This window comes from Urocampus carinirostris, chromosome 20 (genome assembly GCF_059441175.1).
Source record: "Urocampus carinirostris isolate Australia breed hairy pipefish chromosome 20, RoL_Ucar_1.0, whole genome shotgun sequence".
NCBI lineage: Eukaryota > Metazoa > Chordata > Actinopteri > Syngnathiformes > Syngnathidae > Urocampus > Urocampus carinirostris.
The window spans coordinates 4,361,349-4,388,670 of NC_142368.1; the positions used below are offsets into that span (position 1 = coordinate 4,361,349).

The window sequence follows — 27,322 nt, forward strand, 5'->3', positions numbered from 1 at the left end:
CTCAAGCCTGAGCCGGACTCAGCCCAAATTTCAGCTCGGGTCAGGCAGAAAATGTCAATCATTATGTTCGGGTTGGATGCTTCTCTCTCGCTGTCTTTTTATCTTATTGCCTCTCTGCCTTTCTCTCCAAGTGCCGTGCGGCTTGAGGTCATACGGCTGCTGTATATAACGGTTCTTTTTCTTCATCGATTGAGCTTAACGGCAGTTGGCATTATTCACTTTGGTGCATTACTGCCCCAAATATAACAAAATGTACCGTTTACCAAATTGTTCGAATTAGTTATTTGACTCCATTAACCAAACAAAACCTACATTCACCCAACAATTTATGCGCGCTCATTTCTTGAGGGAAAAATGAACAAGAGACCGGCATTTCCACATGGGGGCAGATTTAATTTTTTAAACTATTTAACTAAGTGAACTCCATCAAATATGGACGAATTAGCCGAATTAGTGTTGCTAGAGCCTCTGTCAAGCCTCCTCTCTCGATCTTCTGCCTTTCTTCTCTCAGCCCACGTCTTTTCCGCAAGCTGGTGTGAAAGCCGACATTTTCACACGGGGACGGATTTAATTTCATCAACAATTTAACTCAGTGTACTCCATCGAAGACAGCCGAATTAATGTCGTTGGAGTCTCTGGGAAGCCGTCTTCTGAAGTCCTTTAGCTCTTTCCTATTCAACATCTTCTCCACGCATAATGGTGTGCCGACTCCTCCCATGGGCGTGCCAAGGAAGCCCCCCCCCTGGGCGTGGCGATGTCTGGAATACTCAAAACAACATCGAGCGTTTCTACGTCATCTGGGCCTTTCTGCGTCTGGATGTGCTGATTATCTTATCAGCCTTACGTCCCGTTCCCGCCGTTCCTGTAAACAACATTTTCCACCAGGGTGCCCTGACATTGAACTACAGCCCAGTCAGTGAATATATTTTGCATCAAATGTAATTTGTAGTCAATCATACAAAATCCTTTATAGTCAAATGTATAAAATCCTTCAATATTGATAAAATGATTAGCACTATAACTGTTTTTGAAGTCCCTCAGGCCTCCGTTCCGGAATAACGAGGAGACCTCGTTCCTGTCATTTTACCGTCGACGGCCAATTAAAAGGCGCTAACTAACTAACTAACGGCAACGTGGGCCATCACGGATTACATTTGACACGCTTGTTAGCGATCGGGAGACGTCTCTTTGATCCGATTGAAAGCAGCCTCCATTTCACCTGAATACGAATCGGCGTTCGGGTCTGACCGCCATCTGTTCCGCACCCCCGAGCGCTGTGAAATCTGCATTTATCGTATATCATACCGTCATTAAATCCAAAACGCGGTCACGCCTCGGTCTGGTGCGCACGGGTCATAAATCTTCACGGCATCGTCTACAGGTTCTCTGGTTTCGCGACAATAACGATCGCGTGCTTCCGCCGCCATTGATTCCACCGTCGTCTGTTAAAGGATGATATTTATTTGGTGGTACGGCGTGTCTCCCCCCTGTGTAAGGGTCCCTCAGCGACTCCAAGAATGGAATCGCCTCGTGTCAAAATATACGACTGGGAAGGCGGAGGGAATGCAATGAAAACGGGCCGGCAGACGTCTGCTTTGAAATATAATGAGAAAACGACTGAGAAAGAGAGAAAGAAAGAGGGAGAGAGAAATGACCCCCAAAATAATTAAATAATAATGTTTGTCTTAGCTTGTGGGAGGAAGGAAGGAAGGAAGGAATGGGGGGCGGAGGGAAGAAGGGAAAGAGGCAAAAAGGGGGATGGAAGGAGGGAAATTGGGGGAAGCAGGGAGGGGGGGGAGGAAGATGGAAGAAGGAAGGCAAGGAATAAAAGAGGAAAAGAGAAAGGAGAAAGGAATGAATGAAATAGCTAAGTAGAAGAAGGGAAGGAAGGAAAGAGGAAAGTAGAAGAAAGGAAGGAGTGAAAGAGGAAAGTAGAAGGAAGGAAGGTGTGAAATAGGAAAAGGGAAGGGAGGAAGGAGTTAAAAGGAGGAAGGAAGAAAGGGAGAAAGGATGGAAAGAAGAAAAGAGAAGGAATGAATAAAGAAATGAAAGAAGAAATTAGAAGGAAGGAAGGAAGCAATGAAACAAGTAAGGAGTGAAAGAGGTAAAGGAAAGGAAGGAAGGTGTGAAAAGTAAAGGGAAGGAAGGAATGAGTGAAAGAGGAAAAGGGAAGGAATGAATAAAGGAATGAAAGAAGAAATTAGAAGGACGGAAGGAAGGAAGGAAGGACGCAAGGAAGCGAGGAAGGAGTGAAAGAGGTCAAGGAAAGGAGGGAAGGTGTGAGAGGTAAAGGGAAGGAAGGAGGGAGTGAAAGAGGAAAAGGGAAGGAAGGAATGAGTGAAAGGGGAAAAGGGAAGGAAGGAAGGAAGGAAGGAAGGAAGGAAGGAAGAAAAGAGAAGGAATGAATAAAGGAATGAAAGAAGAAATTAGAAGGAATGAAGGAGTGAAGGAGTGAAAGAGATAAAGGAAAGGAAGGAAGGAGTGAAAGGTAAAGGGAAGGAAGGAATGAGTGAAAGGGGAAAAGGGACAGAAGGAATGAGTTAAAAAGAAGGAAGGAAGGAAGGAAGGAGGAAAAGGGAAGGATAGAAGGAGGGAAGGAAGGAAGAAAGGAAGGAAATAAGGAAGGAGGAAAAGGGAAGGATAGAAGGAGGGAAGGAAGGAAGAAAGGAAGGAAATAAGGAAGAGGGAAAGAAGGAAAGAGAGTGAGAAAGAAAGAATATGTGCTTGTGATTAAGGGCTATACAAATATAAATGACTTGACTTAAATATACCAAGTAATCCTGGATTTTTTTTATTTTGCGCTACTGCATTATATAATTTTCTTTTTAATTGAATAAAAAGAAAGAACAAAAATCATGTCAAAATAAACGACCGGGAAGGCAGACGTGTGCTTCAAAATATAATGCGGGGAATAAATAACAAAGAAAGAAATGCAAGCGTTCCTCTTTGCTCGGTCGCTTTTCTTTGTGATATAAAGGGAACTACGAAGCATCCTTCCGCTTTATGCCCGGAAGCGCTTGATTTATTGACCGCGGGGACAACACGAGCAGACGGGTGAAGCGCTTTGAAATGTTAGAAACCATTCAAGAGAAATATTGCACATACAAGGAATTCTTTTTTGAATAGTTTTCTTGTTTATTTGATAATTAGATTTTTTTTAAATAAATGAATAAGAATATAACAAAAACCTGGGGTTGTTTAATTTTACTGTACTGCAATATTAGGGTGTTTTTGACTCAGGTCCTCTATCAGAGGTCTGGGAGTTTGCGGATTTTGCGCAGTATCTAAGCTGTTCCTAGGACGGCACTCTTCAGGACTGAGTTTTCAGATTTTGTTCCTGGGATCTATTGGAGAACCCCTTCCAGTTTGCCCCCACTAACAAAGGGACCATGCTGGCCCTGGACCTTCCACATGTGTTCTAGCTCCTCCTTCAATCCTTGCTATTTCTCCAGTTTCTTATTCCTTCTTCCTGATGTTGCTGTCACCTCGGCTCGCCACATCTATTATTGCCAACTGTTGGGAATTAATTATCAAAATGTACCGTTTACCAAATTGTTTGAATTAGTTATCTGACTCCATTAACCATATACAACCTACTGTCACGGGACCGGACCACTTCGGAGGCAGGAGGCAGGAAGGATGAACTCAATCACGTAACGACTAGTTACTTTTATTTAGCAAAATAAAAGTTGTCCAACTCTCAGGGACAAAACAAAACAAAAACAGGCTTGCAGGCAAACAGGAACTCAGACTAGGAATATTCACAAAACAGGCTTTTACTCAGAACAGGCAAACACAGGTTTCCTCACGTCAAACAGAACAGATTAATGCAGAACAGAAAACGCAGTGAACCAGCAACCGGCAATACCCAAAGCCCCCCTAAAGAAGCACACACGCAAATTAGGCGATCTGCTACAGCCGGTGCCCAGGGGGCGGGGCCAGCCGGTCGCCACGGCGACCATGCTGGACATGACACCTACATTCACCCAACAATTCATGCGTGCTCGTTTCTTGAGGGAAAAGATGAACAGGAAGCCGACATTTTTACCAGATTGCCAGATTTAATTTCATTAACAATTTAAATAAGTGTACTCCATCGAAATAGTGTCGTTGGAGTCTCTGGGAAGCCTTTTTCTCAAGTCCTTTAGCTTTCTACTATTGGCCATCTTCTCCCCGCATAATGGCGTGCCTACTCCTCCCATGGGCGTGCCAAGGAAGCCCCCTGGGCTTCACCATCTCAGAGAAGAGCGTCTCGATGTCTGAGGTACTCAGAACAACACAGAGCGTTTCTCAAAACAACGCCTGCCGTCCTCCGTCAGAGTCCTGTTATCAACAGAACTAGACAAAATATTCTGCATTTGGAACAGCCTGACCTGTCATCGAACTAAAGCCTTCTCAGTGAAAATCTCTTATTGCATTATGAGTAAATCGTATGAAATCCTTTATAGTCAAATGTATAAAATCCTTCACAACTTCTTCTGCTCTTTGTCCAGCTCCACTATATCCGGTAAGTTAGCCAGGAGCTACTTGTCTGTCTGGAAGCTGAAGTCCCACAGGAACTTGGTTGGCCCTGTTGTTCCCAGCGACCTTCTGTGGCATGGCCCACCAGGATTTTGGTACTTCTATGTCATACTGGTGGCAGATGTTCCTCTACACTATCCCAGCTACTTAGATGTGTCTCTCCATGTACGCTGATCCTGATAGCTACTTACTCACTGCCACGATGTGCTGGACTGGTCTACTTTGGTCAAATCTGGTCTCTATGGCTCTTGTAATTGCCTGTTCTTATGATCAGAGCTTCTGTGCTGTCAGTCCTCCATTTTCCAGGCACTACATTTTTTAATGTCAGCCACCTCCTCTATCTGACAGTAGTGCATTCCATTTAGTGTTTTTTCCTTCCAAGATGTTTGCTCCTCCTCCTCTCCACTCTCATCAGGGTTCTGCTGCCCGAGATATTTATTCACAGGACATCTTTTGGGTCCATATGTTTGATATACTCGTGGCTTTATAATGTTTTGTCTTGGACCTGTCACAAGCCAGAAACGGAGACAGGACCCAATAGCGTTCGTTTAACTCAGTTTCATTGAAAAAAGAGAGCAGTGCTTGCTTCCACGATCCGACGATCGTCGGACACAGGCAGCTGATGGCAGGAACACGGAAGTGGCACTTCCGTGTCGAGCGGGGATAGTCATGGGTGGCAGGAAAGCTGGTCGGTAACCGGGAGGGGAGCAAGGGCGGTAATCAAGTCCAGAAAAAAGTTCGGCAACAAGTATCAGGCAGGAAACAGGCCAAAACAGGTCGTGGTCGGCAACAGGTATCAGGCAGGAAACAGGGCAAAACAGGTCGATGGCCGGGACAGAAGAGCAGGGCAGAAACGGGTCCAGAAACAGGTCGGCAACAAGTAATCAGGCAGTAGAAAACAGAGCAGGAGATTGTCGGAGGGTACGGTGCTTGCCTAGCAAAAGCGTAGGTTCGCAGGACGGTCTGACGCCGGTAACAGGCAGCCGGGGGGTTTAAAAAGTGGCAAGGAGCCAATCAGCGACCAGGGCTATTGGCGCCAACGGGGCAGCCGCAGGTGCCCCAAATTAGTAATCATGACAGGACCGTGGCATTGATGCTCACAAGCCCTTGGTTGGTCTCCCACTTTTTGCTTAGCGTATAGCCTCAGGGTGATGGACTTGGGGTGGAACCCTCCGTGCATGGTCAGGGCTTTTCTGGTTTTATGTTGTAATGTATGTTATTTTTTTTCATGTTTGTTACTTGCTGTTTTGTTCATCCATGGACCCTTTAAAATAGGGACAAATGCTGAGGTTTTGTGATTTGAAGTCAGTTTGTCTGCACGTTAACGGTGAGTTATGACCAACAGTAGGTCTTGTGTGAATGTTGATAGCGCTTGTTATTTTGTGATTAATTTGGCGACGAGACTTAATCAGCGACTTAGTGCATCATTGATCACATCAAGGGGCATTACTAGGTCAACTCAGGGCCGTAGAAAAGCTTCAAATGTGGCCTGTAATCCTTGACTTTGACATATGTATCCTAAATCATGGTTAATTACTAGGTCATTTTACAGTTGTTGCCACTCTTTAGAGAATATGCAAAGGGGGGAACAAATTGCAATTCGTCACTTAAATACAGCTATTCATGATTGGCTTCACCTCTCTGTGTTTCAAGGGTCAACAAGCTTACCAAAAATCTCGTTTGGTGCCATTGACGGCTATAAACGTCTAAAATCTTAGTGGGATTATGATAATGGTGTTTCTTTCCCAACGGGTTATTATTATCGCAGTTGGAGAATGCAGAAACACTCGGTAATGAATTCCAAACGTTTTAACCAGCGTTCATTTATTTCTCAATCACCGAAATCCTCAAGGGCCCGGCGGTTTCATTTCTCGTAGCGTATTTCCCCGAGAGAAGATGATCCGTTTAACAATTATCGAGCTGCTATAAAATCAGCCTGAGCTGCTTTCTGTTTACCTCATTATTTTAACGGAATTTGTGGCAGAATGAAATGAGCAGTTCACTCAAGACAAGGTTAAAAAAGTCATCTGACAGACATTTTGTTTTTTTGTTAGTGCTTCATCCCCCATAACTTCCAATTATAGCATTGTACTGCCCTCTACTGTCCTGGTTGTGAGTCATTTTAAAGGTATATTACGGATGCTGGGACTTTCTTACTCATTGCTTCCACCTCATGGCCAACATTATAGTTTCACCTTCTAGATCTCGCTACAAAGAATTGTGTGGTGCTTCAACTAAAATCACCGCCTCGTCTCTCTAGCCAGGAAACATGGAAACCCAAGCCATGGTTCTCATTTTCCCTATCCCTCGGCTGAAGCATGCGACAAAAGGGGATGGAGAGACTTTTCTGAGGAGGTTTTTTTTTCCTTTCCGCCATGCAGGCTGTTCTGAAAAGCTCACCAGTGCGGGGTCATTTGGATTTTCTAGTAACATATTTTTATTGGATTATTGAGTCCATTCAACCCTATTTTAATAATTATCCTGGCAATAACATGCTAATAACATAATAATACCGTATTATATTTGTCATGATTACTCATTACATTCACCTGTGCCCGCTCATTTGGCGCCAGCTGCTGCTGGTTACCAGATTGGTTCCCTATTCAAGCTGAGTGCTTTCACTCTCCCTTTGTCAGTCCGTCAGCAAACCTCTGTTTACACAAGGCAAGCATTTTTGACTCTGACTCACGTCGGTCCCCTTTTGTCACCCGTTTTCCACTCGTCCGTTCCTGATTTCCCCATTTGTCTCCGGCTACGATCTGTTTTTTGACCCCGACCATGTTCTGATCTCTCGTCCCGGCTAACCACCTGTTTTTCCCGTCTAACCACGCTACGGTCTCGTTCTCCGGAAGATCCACACTTGTATTCAGAACAGGCTCCGATCCCGTGAGCGGCTTGGTTCCCTCGTCCAGCGAGCAGCGGATCGCTGGCGCTTATTTTCCTCTATATCTCAATAAACTTGAGAGTGACGTCACACATCTGGGTCCTCCTTCTGTTCTGGTCCTGCCAAATTTGTTATTTTAGAAACTCAGATAAAAAAATTCCAGTTCATGGGCTTCACGGACAAAAAATATATATATTTTAGTATTGATAAAAAAATTTAAGCAAAAAATTAAGAGAATAGAATGAGAATCTTTCCATGTATTAAACTCATAATTTATTCATCTTTTCATTTATTTATTTGACAGAAAATACAACAAAATAGATTCCAAGTTATGGGTTTTGTAAAGCGAATAGGCTTTCTGCCACCTTTTTAGATTCGTAACTAGCTGTCTTCCTACATTTTTAGCTACTTAGCAAGCTATCTAGCTAACTATTTAATTTTTTTGCATGCTACCTAGCTAACATTTTATCTTTTCTCGCTCGTTATCAAGCTAAATTTTGACCTCCTTCCTAGCTAGAAATCTAGCGTTTTAAGCTTCCTATCTGGCTATTTTGTTGGCTTTATACACTAAGCGATTTATCTAACTCCCTATTAGTTTTTTGCCTGTTTAATTGTCTAGCTAACTATCAAACTGCTTTTTAGCAAGCTATTTAGCTAAATTGCTATTTTGGAAAAGCATGTCAAACTGGGCGCCCTTTGCACTAATTAGTAACAAAAAGAAGCCCTACACTTCAAAATGTTTCACAACGCCTGAACTAAAAACATCACTCCTGTTGAAATAATACGAGAAAGGGTGCGTTTGGTCATAATGTTTGCCAAATTTGGACTAACTCTACGTTTTTTGTCAAATGGTTTGATGTTCATTTCAGTTTCCCAAAACGCAGCAGGGTTATAACCGCTACTCATCGCTATCACGCTAGCTTTGGTACTTTCTTAAATATTTGTAATAACCGAGTTATTATTCGCCTTGATATCCCGGAGAAGCGGGGTAATATTTACCCGTCTCTGTTTTCCAGAACACGCTGTTAAAAATATATCAAATTTGAGCGGTTATCATCCGACCCGCAGGAATAGCATTCGAAAAAAAATTCACGTTGACAGTTGAGATGAAAATGAGGCACTTGAGTTATTTGAGACGACAAAAACAAAACGGAAAAACAATAGATAACGTCGCAGGAGATAAAAGAAAGGTTATTTGTTATTTTTTTGATATGGTGGAACTTTCCACTGTGAATATAAATGCAAAAAATAGGAAAAGAGATAAGTGAATGTTTACCATGTAAACATCACATAAATGTAAGATTTCTTAATGTCTTTTTTACGTTCTGTCCACCATGAAAGGAACTGCACTTGCAGCAATGCGCAATCACGGACCAGCAAAGCGCACTTCTGTCAGGCCTGGTGGACACTTTTTTTGTCCTCAGCGAACTGCACTTGCGCAACTGCGATCCATTATCCCTGATTGCATCGTGTTGTGAGTGGAGATCAAAAGGGTGACCTTTTTTCGGGCCTGGTGGATATTTTTGGCTGTTTTGTCCACTAAATAGTGAACTGCACTTGTGCAACTGCAATCCATTATCCCCGATCGCTAAGTGCTGTGAGCTGGGGACCAGCGGAGCACATTTTTGTCGGGCCTAGCGGATGTTTTTTTTTTTCTTGTCTTCCTGTCCGCGAAAATGTGAACTGCACTTATGTGGCCGCAATGCATTATCCCATATCACATATTGCTGTGAGTCAGATTGGCAGAGCACCCATTTTTGGCGGATATTTTTTGTCCAAAGCAAACTGCACTCACGAAATCGTGATCCATTATCCCTGATCCATAATGCTGTGAGCAAAGATCTGCAGAGTAGCCTTTTGTCGGGCCTGGCGGATCTTTTTGCCGTTTTGTCCACCAAAAAATGAACTTTACTCGTGTGGCCATGATCCATCATCCATAATCACATATTGCTGCAGGCGGGGATCCGCAGAGCACATTTATTGTCAGGCCTAGCTGTCCACCAAAAAGTGAACTACACTTGTGCGGCCGTCATTAATTATCCCCGAATACATATTGCTGTGATTCAATCCAAAGAGAGTAAAACAGAAAAAGCAGCATTGTAACAAAAATACAAGCCCTGGATCACGAGCGACATCAAGTGCCTTCTGAACCAAAAGAAGAGGGCCTTTAAAAATGGTGATCAGCAGGAGCTAAAACGAGTACAGAAGGAGCTCAAAGTCCAGCTCCGGAAAGGGAAGGAGCAGTACAGGAGGAAGTTGGAGAAAAAGCTGCAGAACAAAAACATGAAGGAGGTGTGGGAAGGGATGAAAACAATTACTGGCTGCAGCACCAAGCAGGGTGTGGCTGTGGATATAGATGTGGGGCGAGTCAACCAGTTGAACAACTTTTTCAACAGGTTTGACCACTCCGCCTCATCCTCACCCCTGAGTAATGCAGCTGTCCTTCCCCCTCCCCCTCTGGACACTAGCATGGAAGACATCCCCCCACTAAAAATAACTTCAGCCCAGGTGTGTGGAGAGCTGAGAAGGCTACGAACCAGCAAGGCAGCTGGTCCGGATGGAGTATCCCCCCGACTGCTGAAAGCCTGTGCGTCTGAGCTGGGAGACCCTCTACAGCGCATCTTCAACCTGAGCCTTGAACAGGGGAGGGTCCCTCAGCTGTGGAAAACATCCTGCATCATCCCAGTCCCAAAGAAATCAAGACCTGAGGAACTCAACGACTTCAGGCCGGTCGCCCTGACATCACATGTGATGAAGACCATGGAGCGGCTGCTGCTGCACCACCTGAGGCTACAGGTCCGTCACGCCATCGACCCACTGCAATTTGCTTACCAGGAGAAGGTGGGAGTGGAGGATGCTATAGTATACATGTTACACCGATCCCTCTCTCACCTGGATAGGGCGAAGGGGGCTGTGAGGATTACATTTTTGGACTTCTCCAGTGCCTTCAATACCATACAGCCTCTGCTACTGAGTAGGAAACTGACAGAGATGGGAGTTAGCTCACACCTTGTAGAATGGATTACTGACTACCTGACAGGCAGACCCCAGTATGTGAAACAGGGGGGCTGTACATCGGACACTGTGGTTAGCAGCACAGGATCTCCGCAGGGGACCGTGCTCTCTCCGTTCCTATTCACTCTATATACATCGGACTTCAAGTACAACTCTGAGTCCTGCCATGTGCAAAAGTTTGCCGACGACACTGCGATCGCGGGATGTATCAGAAACGGGCAGGAGGAGGAGTACAGGAAATTGATTCAGGACTTTGTCCGATGGAGCGACGCAAACCACCTGCACCTAAACACCACCAAGACCAGAGAGATGGTGGTGGACTTCAGGAGAACCAGAACTCACCCGGTTCCTGTAACCATCAAGGGAGAATGTGTAGAATTTGTCCAGACCTACAAATACCTGGGTGTGCAGCTGGACAACAAACTGGACTGGACTGCCAACACAGAAGCTCTATGTAGGAAAGGGCAAAGTCGACTTTACTTCCTCAGAAGGCTGGCCTCCTTCAACATCTGCAAAAAGCTCCTGAAAATATTCTATGAGACAGCAGTGGCAAGCGCCCTCTTCTATGCGGCAGCGTGTTGGGGAGGCAGCGTCAAGAAGAAGGATGCCTCTCGTCTCAATAAACTGGCTAGGAAAGCGAGCTCTGTTGTGGGCAAAGAGCTGGACAGCCTAACAACAGTAGCTGAGAGACGGGCACTGAAAAAGCTGCGGTCAATCATGGACAATCCATCGCATCCACTACACAGCATTATCTCCAGACAGAAGAGCAGTTTCAGCGACAGACTGCTGTCACTGTCTTGTACTACGGACAGACTGAAGAGATCTTTTCTTCCTCATGCCATGAGGCTCTTTAACTCCACCCGGAAGAGTAAAGGCCCACATTAAACCACACCACCTACATTGGATATTACCGAATCTTACTGCAATATGTATTCTGTGTAGCACTATTTAGTTATTCTATATAACACGCTACAGTGGGCATTTGCACGTCACACTGGGTATTTGTATATTGTATTCTTTTGGCTTTATTATTGTACTGTTCTCAGCTCAGGGATGCTGCTGGAAATGTGAATTTCCCTTCGGGGATGAATAAAGTATCTATCTATCTATCTATCTATCTATCTATCTATCTATCTATCTATCTATCTATCTATCTATCTATCTATCTATCTATCTATCTATCTATCTATCTATCTATCTATCTATCTATCTATCTATCTATCTATCTATCTATCTATCTATCTATCTATCTATCTATCTATCTATCTATCTATCAAATACTGTATAACAATGTTGACAAGACAACTCAAATAATGTATTTTCTGCACTATTAGGTGCACCCAAAAAAATTAATTTAAAAAAAAACACAATTGGATTGAATTTGAAAGTTATATTGTATTTATAATCTTACGACACTCTAAAAATTGTATAGAGTAATAGTGATAGTTGTATTAGGAAAACAGTATCGAATATAAGACGATAGTATCGATCCAATCCGACTGGCTCAGTATCTATAATATCAGTATTTTGATCGATCCGCCCACCCTCACCAATGCTTCTAAAAGGCACCCCTTTGGCTGTGATCCATTATCCCAAGTCATCTATTGCTGAAAGCAGGGGACAAGAGAGGAAATTTGTGTCATGTGTGGCAGCTCTTTTTTCCATTCTTTCCACCCAAAAAAATACAGCACCCATGCTGCCGCTGTCGATTTTCCCCGGTCGACTATTTGTGAGAGCTGGGCCTGGCAGCCCGCTTTTTTTTTTTAGTTCAGGCCGCCGAACAACGCCATTGTGGCCCGTCTAAAACAAGATGTAATGTTTCAACCACAAACCATTATTCTTATTTGAGTGTTGCCGAGAACAGGGACAGAGCAAATTTGTGTCATGTGTAGCGGCTTTTTTTCTTATTATTTACACCCTAAATGTACAGCACCCATGTAGCCACTTTCCATTATCCCCGGTCGTCTATTGCTAAGATCAGGGTTGGCAATATGCATTTGTTTTTTTTCACTCTGGCCTGAAGGGTGCCATTGTGGCCTGCCTAAAATGAACAATCCTGTTTTGTGATCCATTATCCTAAGTTGTCCATTGCTGAGAGCAGGGGACAAGAGAGAAAATTAGTGTCATGTGTGGCACTCTTTTATTACTTTTTATCCGCCTTAAATATACAGCAGCCATTCGGCTGCTATCCATTATCCCTGGTCGACTATTCCTGAGAGCAAGGCCTGGCAGACACACTTTTTTTTTAGTTCAGGTTGCTAAACGATGCCATTGTGGCCCGCCTAAAACCAGATGCACTGTTTGAACCACAAACAATTATCCGTAGTCGACTATTGCTGTGGTACAGAGAGAGCAAATTTGTGAGACCTCAAATGTACAGCACCCATGCAGGCACTATCCTTTATCCCTGGTTGACTATTGCTGAGAGCACGGGCTGGCAGAGTGCTTTTTTTTTTTAAATCTGGGCCACTGAAGGGTGTTATTGTGGCCTCCTAAAACAAACAGTACTGTTTTGGCCGCGATCCATTATCCCAAGTTGACCATCGCTAAGAGTGGGGGATGAGAGAGCTAATTTTTGTCACAGTACACTTTAACTTTGAACCTGACGACCCCCGTTCCTGCAGCAATACAAGTGTTAATAAGGTCCGACAAGCAGAAGCTGAGAAGCACTGCGTTTGTTTACAGAGTGTCGTTAAATCTCCGAGTACTTTCATTTTCTGTCCCCCCCCGTAATAAGTTCTCGCGCACCGACGAGACTTTTCCCACGAATACGTAAGCGTGCCTCGTTCATCACCGGCCAGCTCTCATCTTCGTCTCAAGGACTTTTATTAGCTGTCCGCCGAAGCCCTGCCCCCTTGGGAAGTGGCCTGTCGCAGCACATTGAAATTATTAAGTCTTGAGACAAGCACCCTGCTCACCTCTGGAGCCTTGGGCTCCTTCGCCGGCATAAATTAACCATCTTGATAAGGTACGACGGCGCGAAAAGACGTTTAGGGAGCTCCGATATTTTCGGTCATTTTTTTAAACCCGACAAAAGGATGCCGTCCATCCACTACGTGCATATTTAATCGTTCGCTAAATCGCCTAGCGTAGCAATTTCTCATTAACGCCGCTTTTTCATTCAGCCACGTAATTGAATTCCTGTCGGCGGCGGAGTGGTTAGTTTCTCGCGTTGCTACTCCGCCGAGCGCAATTCCACGCATTTGCTTAATTTAAGTCGACTTTTTAGAGTTAGGAGATAATTTCGAAGCCGGCAGCGCTTGTTTCTGCAGACACGGTTTTGTTGGCTTTACATCTGATAACTCGGAATCTTTTCTTTTTCCTTTTTTGGAGAAGTTACAGACCAAAATGAGAGCAGCAGATCACGGTTTTCTGTGAATTTTCTTAATATATAGTGCAAATGTGAATTTCCCTTCGGGGATGAACAAAGTATCTATCTATCTATCTATCTATCTATCTATCTATCTATCTATCTATCTATCTATCAATGGGTCCTAGTTTGTGAGTCACTTTGAGTTTCACTCATAGATAACTCATAGATTTGTGACCAATTAGGTTAGCATACAGGCAACAATCCGATTAGAAACCGAATATCGGATTTCTGGAGCAATCCGAATGAATCGTTTACATGCCTAAAAACATATTTATGCAAATGAGTTATTAAATTATGATTTATGACTGTGTATTTTTGCATTCCTGAAATGCCGTTAGCAATTTGGAATTCACATTATGATTATGGAAATACCAAGAATGAAATAACTACACAAATCATATATTCATAACACATTTGCTTAAATATACCGGGTCATTAATAATTCATGAAAGGATTATCAGAAGAGTTTAGCATTTCAGGAATGCAAATAGCAAATAGAATGCAGAATATAATTTCTTATAAAAATGACACATAATACATCGTTCACAATTCCTGAAAGAATTTTAGGAATGTTGGGAATATCAGGAATGCATACAAGTACAGTCCCAAGTCATAGTTTTATAATTTGCATAAATATGATGGGTCATAAATAATGCAAAATTCATACAGAAATCTCAGGAATGAAGCCATTAATCTTAATTTCATCGGTCATTTTTATGAACATGACGAGCCATAAACAATTGATAAATAAAGAACTTTCAGGAATGTTGTTTACAGAAACGTATGTAATTGCAGCCGTAAATAATAATTTTATGACTTGTTTTCAAAAATATTGGACGTCATAAATCATTCAGAATTCATCAAGGAACTTCAAGAATGTTAGGCATTTCAGGAAATACATATAATTGCAGTCATAAATTATAATTTTATGACTTATTTACAAAAATATTACAGATCATGAATCCTTCATAATTATTAAAAGAATTTCAGGAATGTTAGGCATTTCAGGAAATACATGTATTAAGATAGATAAATCATAATACATAGCTCTCTTAAAAAAACAAAAACAGGTCATACATAAAACATAATCCTTAAAATATTTTCAGGATGTTAGGGATTTCAAGAAACGAATAGAATTCCAGTTAGAGATCATACTTCCATAACTAATTTGTGATGGAGCCATTCATCACTCATAATTAATAATTTTGTTAAAATCGAATGTTTTTCTGGCCTGAAAGACGTCATTGCCTTTCTGGAAAAACTACAGAGTCAGTAAAAGCAAAAATGCCAAGTCACTTTTTGGCAGTTTTCACATCTGGGGTAACCTACCTGACTACATGTAAAGAGGATGTTGATATTAACCCATCTAACTGTTAACAACAAATTTTGTTTAAAAAAAAAAGTCAAAAAAACAAAAGTGCCAAGTCAGTTTATCTGCAGTTTTCACATCTGACCAACCTGACTGCCTGTAAAAGATGGTGTTGATATTTAATGTCGTTCTGGCCTGGGAGAGCGCAATGTCCTACAAGAAAAAAATGCATAGTCAACCAAATCAATTTTTTTTCTTTTCCATTTTTTTACATCTAAGGTAACCTACCTGACTGCCTGTAAAAGATGGTGTTGATGTTCAATGTCGTTCTGGCCTGTGAGAGTTGAATGTCTTTCTTGGAAAAAAGGACGAATCAACAAAACCGAAAGTTCTAAATCAGCTTTTTTACATTAAGGGTAACTTTCCCGTCTGAGACAGATGGTGGTCATTGTAAAACTCCTTTCCCCTTTTCTTAGTTGGACAGACAAACAAATGGATATATATACTTAGAACCCAAACGAAAACATTATCACTACCCTCGCTTTGCTCGTGGGTAATAAAAAGGGGAAACTGAACTACCCTATAAAATTTAGCCAGTGTACCTAAAAATAGGAAAACCGGCAGAGAAAAAAAACAAGACATATTTTTTTGCATCCATCTTGGGAGGGTAGTGCTCCCATTCATTAGCTCTTTGTCAGTTGTCAGCCGATGGTTGACAGAATTCCCGCCCTGCGTGATTTAAGACTCTAGCTCGGCTCGCCGGGTTAAACATCCGGCCTAAAATACGGAGCGAAATCGGAAAAGCTTGATCCCCAACACGGCCAATAACCCGGCCTGGCTGGTGTTATCGCTTGTCCCATTGATTTTTATAATCAATTCCCACCAGTCTGGACCAAACTCGCATTCAAAGCAGGCGGAGGTGTGTTAACATTTAATTATAATGCGTTGAGTGTCGTGTTTTTTCGTTGCCTTGTGGCTATTTCGATGAGTTATAGCTTGACTTCCCAAAGGGATCAATTCAATTTCATTTATTTATACAATTATTGTCGAGGCTTATGATGGATTTTCTGCTTATTACAAACGGGAACATTGGAAATACTGTAAAAAAAAAAATCAATTGCAGTATCTTCTTACTCATTCTATCTTTATTGTAGGAACTGTTGGGTGAAAAATAACCCAATTTGGGTTAAGTAATCTACCTCTCGGATTAGTTGAGCTAAATAGACCCCCAAATGTGTTTAAAAAATACTCAATACTGATATATATGTTTTAATAATTTAGGTAAATTAATAAAACTAAGAGGTAGCACGGCGGTGCAGTGGTTAGCGCATGTGCGGCACAGTTCATGTCTTGGGAACCTCCTGCGTGGGTTCAAATCCAGCTTGCGTGGGTTTCCTCCGGGCACTCCGGTTTCCCCCCACATTCCAAAAACATGCATGTCAGGTGAATTGGTCGGTCCAAATTGTCCCTAGGTGTGAATGATGAGCGAGTGAGTTGTCTGTCCCCGTGTGCCCTGCGATTGGCTGGCAACCACTTCAGGGTGTCCCCTGCCCACTGCCCGATGATTGCTGGAATGGGGTCCAGCACCCCCGCGACCCTACTGAAGATAAGCAGTGTAGCTAATGAGATGAGAATATAACTAAGATAGATGAATAAATGAATAAATGAACAAATCAACATACGTTGAATCCATAAATACCCATTTATCAAATGAATAAATTCAATTTTATTTTAAAAAAATACATAAAGTTTGGTTAATATCTAAATAAACGAATGAAAGAATAGAAATAATTTAATACATAAATAGGAAATAAATAAATGAATAAATAAATAACCACATTTTGCTGGTCGTTTTTGAACCAAACAACTATTCCAAAAAATGGGTATTCATTTATTCATTTATTCATTCATTCATATGACCTATTGAAATGAAAATAAATCAATGAATAAGTAAATATACTTTAAATCAATCTTGGGGGGGCAGGCGTTTTTACACCAAAAAACAAAATTGGGCATTCATTCATTCATTCATTCATTCATTCATTCATTCATTCATTCATTCATGTGACTTATTAAGTAAAATAAATAAATAAATAGAACGTATGTGAATAGATTTTGGAGGTCGTTTTTACACCAAGCATCTACCTCAGAAATTGGCCCTTCATTAATTAATTAATTAATTAATTCATTCATTCATCCATGCGACCTATTGAAATAAAATAAACAGTGAATAAGTAAATATAATTTAAAACATTTTTTGAGATTTTCTTTTGGTGTAAAAACAATCTCCGAAATTGGGCATTCATTTATTCGTTCATTCATTTATTCATCCATGTGACTTATTGAAGAGTAAATCAATAAAGAACTAAATAAATATAACGTACAGCATGTGAATAAATTTGGGAGGTCGTTTTTACACCAAACATCAACCTCAGAAATTGTCCCTTCATTCATTCATTCATTCATGCATGCATTCATTTATTCATCCATGTGACTGATTGAGATGAAAATAAATCAATAAATATAATTCAAATCAATTTTGGGAATCGTTTTTACTCAAAAAACAATCAAAGAAATTAGGCATTCATTCAGATTCAGATTCAGATTCAGATCTACTTTATTGTCATTCTAGTACACGTGTATACAGAACGAAATGTCGACGCATCTGACCCCCACAGTTTCCTTGAATGTACAGATATAAATAATGTTGTATTGTATTTTGGCTACGTATAGTATTTTACCATAGTGCCGATAGTGCAAGAAGAGTAGCTAACCAGATATGCAAAATGGGCAGTCAGGTTAACAAGTCAGGTACACAGTAACATTAACACTGTAACAATAACGCTGTAATTACAATAGTGCAGAGAGCAATGTGCAAGGAGTGGCAAGCTATAAAAAAAAAAAAAAAAAAAACCTGCCAGTAGTGCAAAAAGTCAGATTAGCAGCCGTTTAGATTTAAGTTAACTATATGTTAGATTGACCATTTAACAGTCTAATGGCCAGGGGGACTAGACTATTGCGGAGCCTGGTGGTCCTGCACCGCACACTGCAGTACCTCTTCCCAGAGGCTAGCAGAGTGAACAGTCCATGATGGGGGTGAGAGGGGTCCCCGGTAATGTTTTTAGCATGGGATAGGCAGTGCTTCTGGCCAATGTCCTGAATGGAGGGAAGTGTAGTCCCGATTATTTTCTCTGCTGTCCTCGTTACCCTCCTCACACTACCCCAGTCGGTAGCGCTGCAGCCTCCACACCACACAGAGATACAGCTGGTCAGGATACTCTCTATGGTGCCCCTGTAGAATGTAATGAGGGAGGGTGGGGGCAGGTGGGCTCTCCTCATCCTCCGCAGGAAGTACAGGCGCTGCTGTGCCCTCTTAACCAGTGATGCAGTGTTCACGGACCAGGTGAGTTTGTTTGTAATGTGCACCCCTATGAACTTGATACTGCTGACAACCTCCACAGCCTTGTTGTTGATGCAAAGTGGGGCATGGTTGGGCTGGTTTTTCCTAAAGTCGACAATGATCTCTTTAGTTTTGTCGACATTCAGGACCAGGCTGTTGTCCCTGCACCAGCCCACCAACTGCTCCACCTCCTCTCTGTAGGCCAGGTCGTTGTCATCCCTGATGAGGCCCACCACTGTTGTGTCATCAGCATACTTCACGATGTGGTTTGTGGCGGACCTAGGGACGCAGTCGTGTGTCATCAAGGTGAACAGCAAGGGGCTTAGGACGCAGCCTTGGGGGGAGCCCGTGCTGAGGTAGATGACATCTGAACTGTTCTGACCTATCCGCACTGATTGGGGTCTGTCACAGAGGAAGTCCAGCAGCCAGTTCCGCAGGGGGGTGTTGAAACCCAGGAGTCTCATTTTGTCTACCAGATGTTGTGGGATGATGGTGTTGAATGCTGAACTGAAGTCCAGGAACAGCATCCGCACATGGGTGTTCTTCTCCTCTAGATGTGTCAGGCTCAGGTGAAGCGCAGAGGAGATGGCATCCCTGGTGGAGCGGTTTGTCCTGTAGGCAAACTGAAAGGGGTCGAATGAGGAGGGGAGACTGGAGGTGATGTGCTCTTTAACCAGTCTCTCAAAGCACTTCATTATGATAGGAGTCAGTGCAACGGGCCGGTAATCGTTGAGTGATAAGATCTGGGGTTTCTTTGGCACTGGGATGATGTTGGCAAATTTGAAGCATGATGGTACTTTGGCTTGGTCTAGCGAGGTGTTGAAAATGTCTGTTAGTACACAAGCCAGCTGATCGGCGCACTCCCTAAGTACCCGCCCCGGAATGTTGTCCGGGCCTGGAGCCCTCCTTGTGTTGACCCTTCTCAGGGTCATCCTCACGTCAGATGAGTCCAGGTGGAGTGCTCTTTCGTCCTGATTTGGAACCGCTTTCGCTGCAGGGGTGCCGTTTTGTGCCTCGAACCTTCCAAAGAATTTGTTGAGGTCATTCAGAAAGTCCATGCTAGTGTTCTGCACTGGGGCGGTGGTTGGCTTGTAACTGGTGATGGCCTGAATGCCTTTCCACATTTCCCTGGTGTTGGTTGTGCTGAGGAAACGTTCCTGGATTTTTTGACTGTGCGTTCGCTTTGCTAGTCTGATAGCCCGGTTCAGGTTAGCCCTCGCTGATAACAGCGCCTCCTTGTCACCAGATCTAAAGGCAAGGTTCCGTACTTTTAGTTGTTTTCGTATTTCAGCAGTCATCCAGGGCTTCTGATTGGCACGGGTGCATATAGTTTTGTTATTGCTGACGTCTTCTGCGCATTTACTGATGTAGGCTGACACAGAAATGGCGTACTCATCTATATTTATTTTGTTGTTGTAAGTGGCAGCCGATTTAAACATGTCCCAATCAGTGCAATCAAAGCAGTCCTGTAGTGCCTCCATTGCCCCCTCAGACCACACCCTCACCTGCTTCACTGTAGGTTTTTCTCTGGTCAGCAGGGGCTTGTATGCTGGAATTAGCATAATAGAAAGGTGATCTGATGAGCCAAGGTGGGGGCGGGGGGCTGCTTTATATGCACCTTTGATGTTTGTGTAGGCCAGGTCTAATGTGTTCCTACCTCTTGTAGCAAAGTTTACATGCTGATGGAAATGCGGGAGAACTGTTTTCATATTGGCCTGGTTAAAGTCCCCCGCCGCAATAAAAATGCACTCGGAGTAAGCATGCTGCAGTTCACTCACAGTTCGGTAGAGAACGTCCATTGCCTCCTTCGTATTAGCGCTGGGGGGCACGTACACGGCAGTAATGATGGTCGCGCTAAACTCCCTCGGTAGGTAGAAGGGTCTGCAGATCACCGTCAAAAGTTCAATGTCTCGTGAGCAGTGTTTCGAGATTATCTTCGCATTTTTACACCAGTTGTTGTTGGTATAAATGCATAGACCGCCCCCCTTGCTTTTGCCGGCGAGCTCGCCGCTTCTATCAGCGCGGAAAGCAGTTAGCCCCACAATGCTAACAGCGTCATTCGGGATAGATGAGTTTAGCCATGTCTCCGTCAGAATTAAAGCACAACAGTTCGTCAATTCGCGGTTCGATGTAAATTCCACTTGTAAATGGTCCAGTTTGTTGTCCAGGGAGCGGACGTTGGATAGGAAAATGGATGGTAGAGGCGTTTTGAAGGGTTTAGCCTTCATCCGAGCCGTTAGCCCGGCCCGACAACCTCGTTTCCTTCCCCGGTCACAGCGCTTCCGCTTGCCACTTTTACTCGCCATTCATTCATCCATTCAAACATTCATTCATTCATGTGATTTATTGAAGAAAAAACACATATAATGTGTATATTTAAATTTGGATGGTCGTTTTTACACCACTCGGAAGTTGGTTATTTATTCATTCAATCATTTATTCATGTATTCATTCGTTCATTCATTCATGCAACTTATTGGAATGAGAACAATGATGAATACATAAATATAATTTAAATCAATTCTTCGAATCGTTTTTACACCAAAATACAATCTCATGAATTGCGCATTCATTCATTTATTCATTCATTCATGTGACTTATTGAAGAATAAATCAATAAATAAATATAGCGTACATAAATACATTTGGAAGGTCGTTTTTACACCTAACATCAACCTCAAAAATTGGCCCCTCATTCATTCATTCATTCACTTACTGAAATGAAAATAACTCAACGAATACGTAAATACAAATTAAATCAATTTTGGGGATCGTTTTTACACCAAACCACATCCTCAGAATGTCATTCATTCATTCATTCGGATGACTTATTGATAAATAAATCAATCAATAAATAAATAAATACATTCGGGCAAGGCGTTTTTTCACCAAACAAAAACATCATAAATTGGTCACCCTTTCATTCATACATTATTGTATCCATTCACTCATTCATGAGACTTTTTGATCATTAAATTAATTCATATAATTTAAAAAGGTCATTCAAGTTGTGGGGGGCGGTGGTTAACACCATACAACAACCTCAGAAATTGGCCATTCATTCATTCATCCAGATGACTTGACAACAACAAAGCTATTGTAAAATTTAGTTTTCTTTGGCAGGGCGTCCGAAATCACATCTGCTAGCCGGTTGTTTCTCTTCTCTTTCGCTCTATTTTAAGAGTTCATTAGTCCGGTGTCCGTGCTGCCGTTAGCATTCGGGTGAAACATGGCCGCCCACTCGCTATTCCCGACATCAATCAGGGAAGCGCTTCGTGCAATTACTAGCAAATTGTGTCCCTCCCACCAGGCATGGACACTCACTTGGTTTGAATAGCACGTAAATCGCAAAGAGATATACTGAATCCAGTATTTACCTCTCTCAATTATAGTTATTTTGGGGGCGTGGCTAACGCATCATTCCCCATAAATGAAAACATTCACCCGTCACTCTCGAGGAAAGAAACTCTGTTCATAGCGTTCCGACAGCGACCTAGCAAGGTGTTATGATCAGGTAGTGGACCCGTATACTGAGAAGCAGGAAACGAAGCTGGTGTGCACGAAAATCCACTTGAAAACAAAATACAGGTATAAAGTAACAAACAACAATGAATAAGGAACCAAAAAACAAAGCCTGCTGTGACGATTAGAATGGCCATGACCCGACCACCCAGAGCTAAGCGGCTACTTAGGGCCCCACGACCACTAGGGTGTCCCCAAGAGTCCACTCCAAAATACTTCTACATAAATACAACAAAAATACTACACAATAACTACAAAACTTAGTATCAAATATAGTGCTTCAAAACGGGGACCTCGTGTATTATTTTGCATTCATTCTGAAAATAACAAGATAGTATAAAATTAATTCTAAATTACTACTTAAGTAATACTATATTACAAAATACTACTACAGAATTATTTCCTCCAGAAATACTACAAAAAGACAACTACAGTAGTATTACAAAGGGGAAACGTGACAAAAATGCTACTATGGTAAATACTACAAAAATCCTACAAAAATCCTACTAAAATACTACTTTGGAAAGGCGATCGATTATACTTCTATTGAAATACTAAAACAATATAGATACATCATACTAGAATATAAAAACTACTAAATAAATATTACTACAAAAATACTACTACAAGAGGTTGACAACAGAAATACTGCAAATTAAACCTATAGCGATACTACAAAAATCATCCTATGGAAATATCACAAATATACTACAAAAATACACTGTACAACAAAAATACGACAGATATACAATAATAATTTAAAAATAATTTCCTTTGTATTGTCATTCTTTGTAAAAATGTACACAGAACGAAATGTCGATACACCTGACCCATATGGAAATAGTTAAAAATACAACAGAGATAGTACAAAAGTACTAATGAAAAATAATACAACAGTCATACTGCAAAAATACTATAATTATAAAACTACTGAGAATACAAAAATACTACGAAAATACTACCGATATACAACAAAAAAATCTACTTTCGAAATACAACAAAAATACTACAGAAATACTAAAAAAAATACTACTATGGAAATACCACATAAAATTACTTTGGAATTATGACAAAAATAGTAAGAAAATAAAACTATAGTAACACTACAAAAAACTACAGAACTTCAATAAAAATGAATCTTCAGAAATACTAACAAAAACCTACAAAGAAACTACAGTAATGCTTCAAAACTAAACAAGAAGTGAAGTGCTTAAAATAGGGACCTAATATTCTATTTTGCTCTAATTGAGGCCCCTGACTCCAAATAGTCACATGTGGCCCCTGACTGCAAATAATTGCCTACCCCTGGAGTAGAACATTGAATGAGTTCTACTAGGTATAGAAAGTATACAGTAATAGGGGGCCCCAAATCTATTTTTTCTGCACACATACACAAAACATAAACAAGAAACTAATTAATCAATAGTGTATTCAATAGTCTTGCAAGGATAATGGATCACAATCGCACATTTCATTTTAGATGGGCCAATATAGTGCACCTTCCAAAAAAAATGTCATCTGCGGGTCCACGCTTGCAGCAATATGGGATTTGGGAAAATGGATCGCAGCCAAATGAATTCTGTTCATTTTAGGCTGAAAAACGAGGGGAAAAAGAGCCTCCATGCCTAAAAAGTAGACTCTCTCAGTCCCAGTTGGCAGCAATCATGGATAATGGAACAACACGGGCGCAGTTCACATCAGAGTGGATAATACGGCCCAAAAAACTGCCAGAACTAGGTAAAAATCACTCTGAATGTCCCTACTTCCAGCAATATGGGATTGGAGATAATGGATTACGGCCATGAGTGCAGTTCATTTTAGCTTGAAGTATAGTGATGGCAAAAAAGAGCCCCCAGGCCTAAAAAGTAGACTCAGCCGGTCCCAGTTCGCAGCAATCTTGGATAATGGAACAACAAGAAAGCAGTTCGCATTTTAGTGGATAAAAAGGCCAAAAGAACTGCCAGACCTGGAAAAAAGCACTCTGGATGTCTCCACTCGCAGCAATATGGCATTGGAGATAATGTATTGCAGCCATTAGTGCAGTTCATTTTAGCTGGAAGTATATTGATGGCAAAAAAGAACCTCCATGCCTAAAACGTAGACTCCCTCAGTCCCAGTTCGCAGCAATCATGGATAATAGAACAACACGGGTGCAGTTCACATCAGAGTGGATAATACGGCCAAAAGAACTGTCAGAACTAGGTGAAAAACACTCTGAATGTCCCTACTTCCAGCAATATGGGATTGGAGATAATGGATTGCGGCCATGAGTACAGTTCATTTTAGTTGGAAGTATAGTGATGGAAAAAAAGAGCCCTCAGGCCTAAAAAGTTGACTCAGCCCCAGTGGGCAGCAATCGTGAATAATGGAACAACAAGAGTGCAGTTCACATTTTAGTGGATAAAAAGACGAAAAGAACTGCCAGACCTGGGAAAAAAGCACTCTGAATGTCTCCACATGCAGCAATATGGGATTATAGATAATGGATTGTAGCCATGAGTGCAGTTCATTTTAGATGGCAAAAAAGAGCTGCCAGGTCTTACAAAACCTTCTGCCGGTTCCTTCTCAAAGCAATATACGATTATGGATCATGGCTGCACTTGTGCCTTTTTGGCGGCTAAAACGGCCAAAAATAGCATCCAAGGCAGACAAAAATGCGCTCTGCCAGGCTTTTCCTGGGGATAATGGATCACGGAATGCATTGTACAATACACTCAAGCCACTAATTATGAATTACAAAGTAGAGAGGGAATAAAGTCTATGATACTTCGTGTATTTTTGCTTCTTAGTTTGATAAGTATTACACACTGTCCCTTTAAAAATGTTTTGGTTCTCGGCTGCGTTCACAACTAATATCTGAACTTTTTTTTCCATCAAAATCAAAATAAAAGCACAATGTTTTGTGTTTGTTTGTTGGCTATTCACTGGTGTGATAGCAGAAGGAAAACAAGACGATTTAAGCTTTGGGCATTTGGACTCCACGCAACGCGGAGAAGCGGATCAGAACATCCTTTTCATATAATTACACCCTCTGTTAGGTTTGTTTTTCTTGTTGCTGTTTTGATCTCGGAGACAATTCCCTTAGTGAGAACACGAAATAAATATTCACATTCATTCCACAGAAGCGCAGAAAACACTCCAGGATTGGAAGTAATAAAGGGATTAGGTCGCTTTATCGGCTATCGCTCGTTGTTTTTTCTTTTTTTCATTAACGCTTTTTTTTCCAATCCGGTTTATTTCTCATGTTGGCTTGATGTCTTTCAAAATACACGATGTGTTAATGCTGTAGTTTGATGCTTTAATCTCAGATTTCTTTTCATTACGCGACACGTTTTGGTTTTGAAGTGTATTGATGCCAACGTGTATTCATACACGTCGGGGGCAGGAAATGAACTCCTTGCAAACTCGAGAGCTCGTTTCGTTGAAAGTGTGCGTTGGAGCGCGACATTTTCCGCCGCCGGGCTGACAAAACGTCGGCGTCTCCATCTCCACAAACTAATGAGAAACTAATGATGCGAGACGGCAAGTCCATGTGTATATCTTGTCGTAGATCGTTGCCCTGGTAACGCCCCCGGGCTGACGACGACGATGCACCCGGTTATATGTTTATTATCTATTTAAAATACCTGTTCACAAAATCATTAAATTGATGAATCGAAATGTTTGAATGAAACTTTTTGTTTCACTTCGTTTTTTATTGTTTTGTTAGAAGTTGTAGCGGGATGCTACAATTTCCGGGTGAGGTATTGCGCATGCGCGCGAGCTGATCAAAACAGGTAGCCTGGAACAGAAGGCTCAACTAAGATTACTTTTTATTTTACACCTGGTCAAGAGTGTACACGGTAATTTCATCCTTAAATTGAAATACATACCAATTTAATTTAATTAAATTCATTTTGACATTGTTTTTGTCTCCGTTTTCGTCTGTTTTATCATTCATTGTTTGGAAAAGCAACGAAAGTTGTAGATCTCAAGTGAGCAAATGCGCATGCGCGTGAGGTGGTCGAGATGAAACTATAGCAAGTGGCGTTTTTATTTTTTTATTCTTTTTAACCAAAATATTTTTACAACTGCTCAAGGGAGCTCACGGTAAAGTAATTCTTGAATTTGAATTGAATTATTTAATTACAGTTGTGTAAAAACGCAAAGTTATTATTAAAAAAAAATCAGATACGCAGTGTTATTCAAGCTAGTTTGCGCTTAGCTATTGCGCTTAAGCTAGTACTGTTCTTTAGATGCTTGATTGGCACTACAAACTGTCTTAATTCATATACATTACTTATTATTGACATGGTTTATATGGGCAAAGTAAAATAGTTGTTTTCTTTTTCAGAGCACCATACATGTTTAGAGGCAGGGTTACGCTAGCTAGCTCGCCAACATTTTAGCAAGTACAGTTATCTTTAAATGCTAAGTAAGCATTAAAAAGTGTATTGCATATAAATTAATCAATATTGACATTGTTCTGTCTTCGTGTAGCTACATAAATTCATACTTTAAGTCATTTCCCCCCCAAATTGGTGTATAAATTAATTAGTTGTCAGAGGGATTTCTATGTCATGCCAACACGGGAATGGATTGTGTTACCATGACAACAGGCTGCTGTATATTTTATTTTTGTTAGCAGCCTAAAGGGACAGTGTGTTATATTAAGTCTTCTAGTGGTACAAAACACGTTCATTCAGCAAAATAAATAAATCAGAAGTGGGCAGGAGGAAAGCTGCGGTCAATCATGGACAATTCATCACATCCACTATACAGCATTATATCCAGACAGAAGAGCAGCTTCAGCGACAGACTGTTGTCACTGTCTTGTACCACGGACAGACTGAAGAGATCTTTTCTTCCTCATGCCATAAGGCTCTTTAACTCCACCCGGCGGAGTAAAGGCCCACATTAAACCACACCCCCTACATTGCATATTTCCGTATTTTATTGCAATGTGTATTCTGTGTAGCACTATCTAGATACTCTATATAACACGCTACAGTGGGTATTAGCACGTCACATTAGGTATTTGTATATTGTATTATTTTTGCTTTATTATTGTATTGTTCTCAGCGCAGGGATGCTGCTGGAAATGTGAATTTCCCTGCGGGGATGAATAAAGTATCTATCTATCTATCTATCTATCTATCTATCTATCTATTTCTTTGACATAGTTGAATCCATACCCACAGTCGCTTCCATGTTTGTCAACTTGCTTCTACGCTGTGCTCTGTGGCACTGGTTTTCGTTCGCTTGTGACAATATTCGCTAGTGGTCGAATATTACACACTAGGGCTTTAATGTTTGGCA

At 41.5% G+C, this 27,322-nt stretch overlaps 1 protein-coding gene across 1 annotated transcript in view; it reads left to right on the forward strand.

Annotated features, from left to right (window-relative positions):
- syndig1l (synapse differentiation inducing 1-like) overlaps nt 1-27,322 on the forward strand; it is a 55,599-nt gene that overhangs the window by 20,482 nt on the left and 7,795 nt on the right. The gene's annotated exons all lie outside the window — the stretch shown is intronic.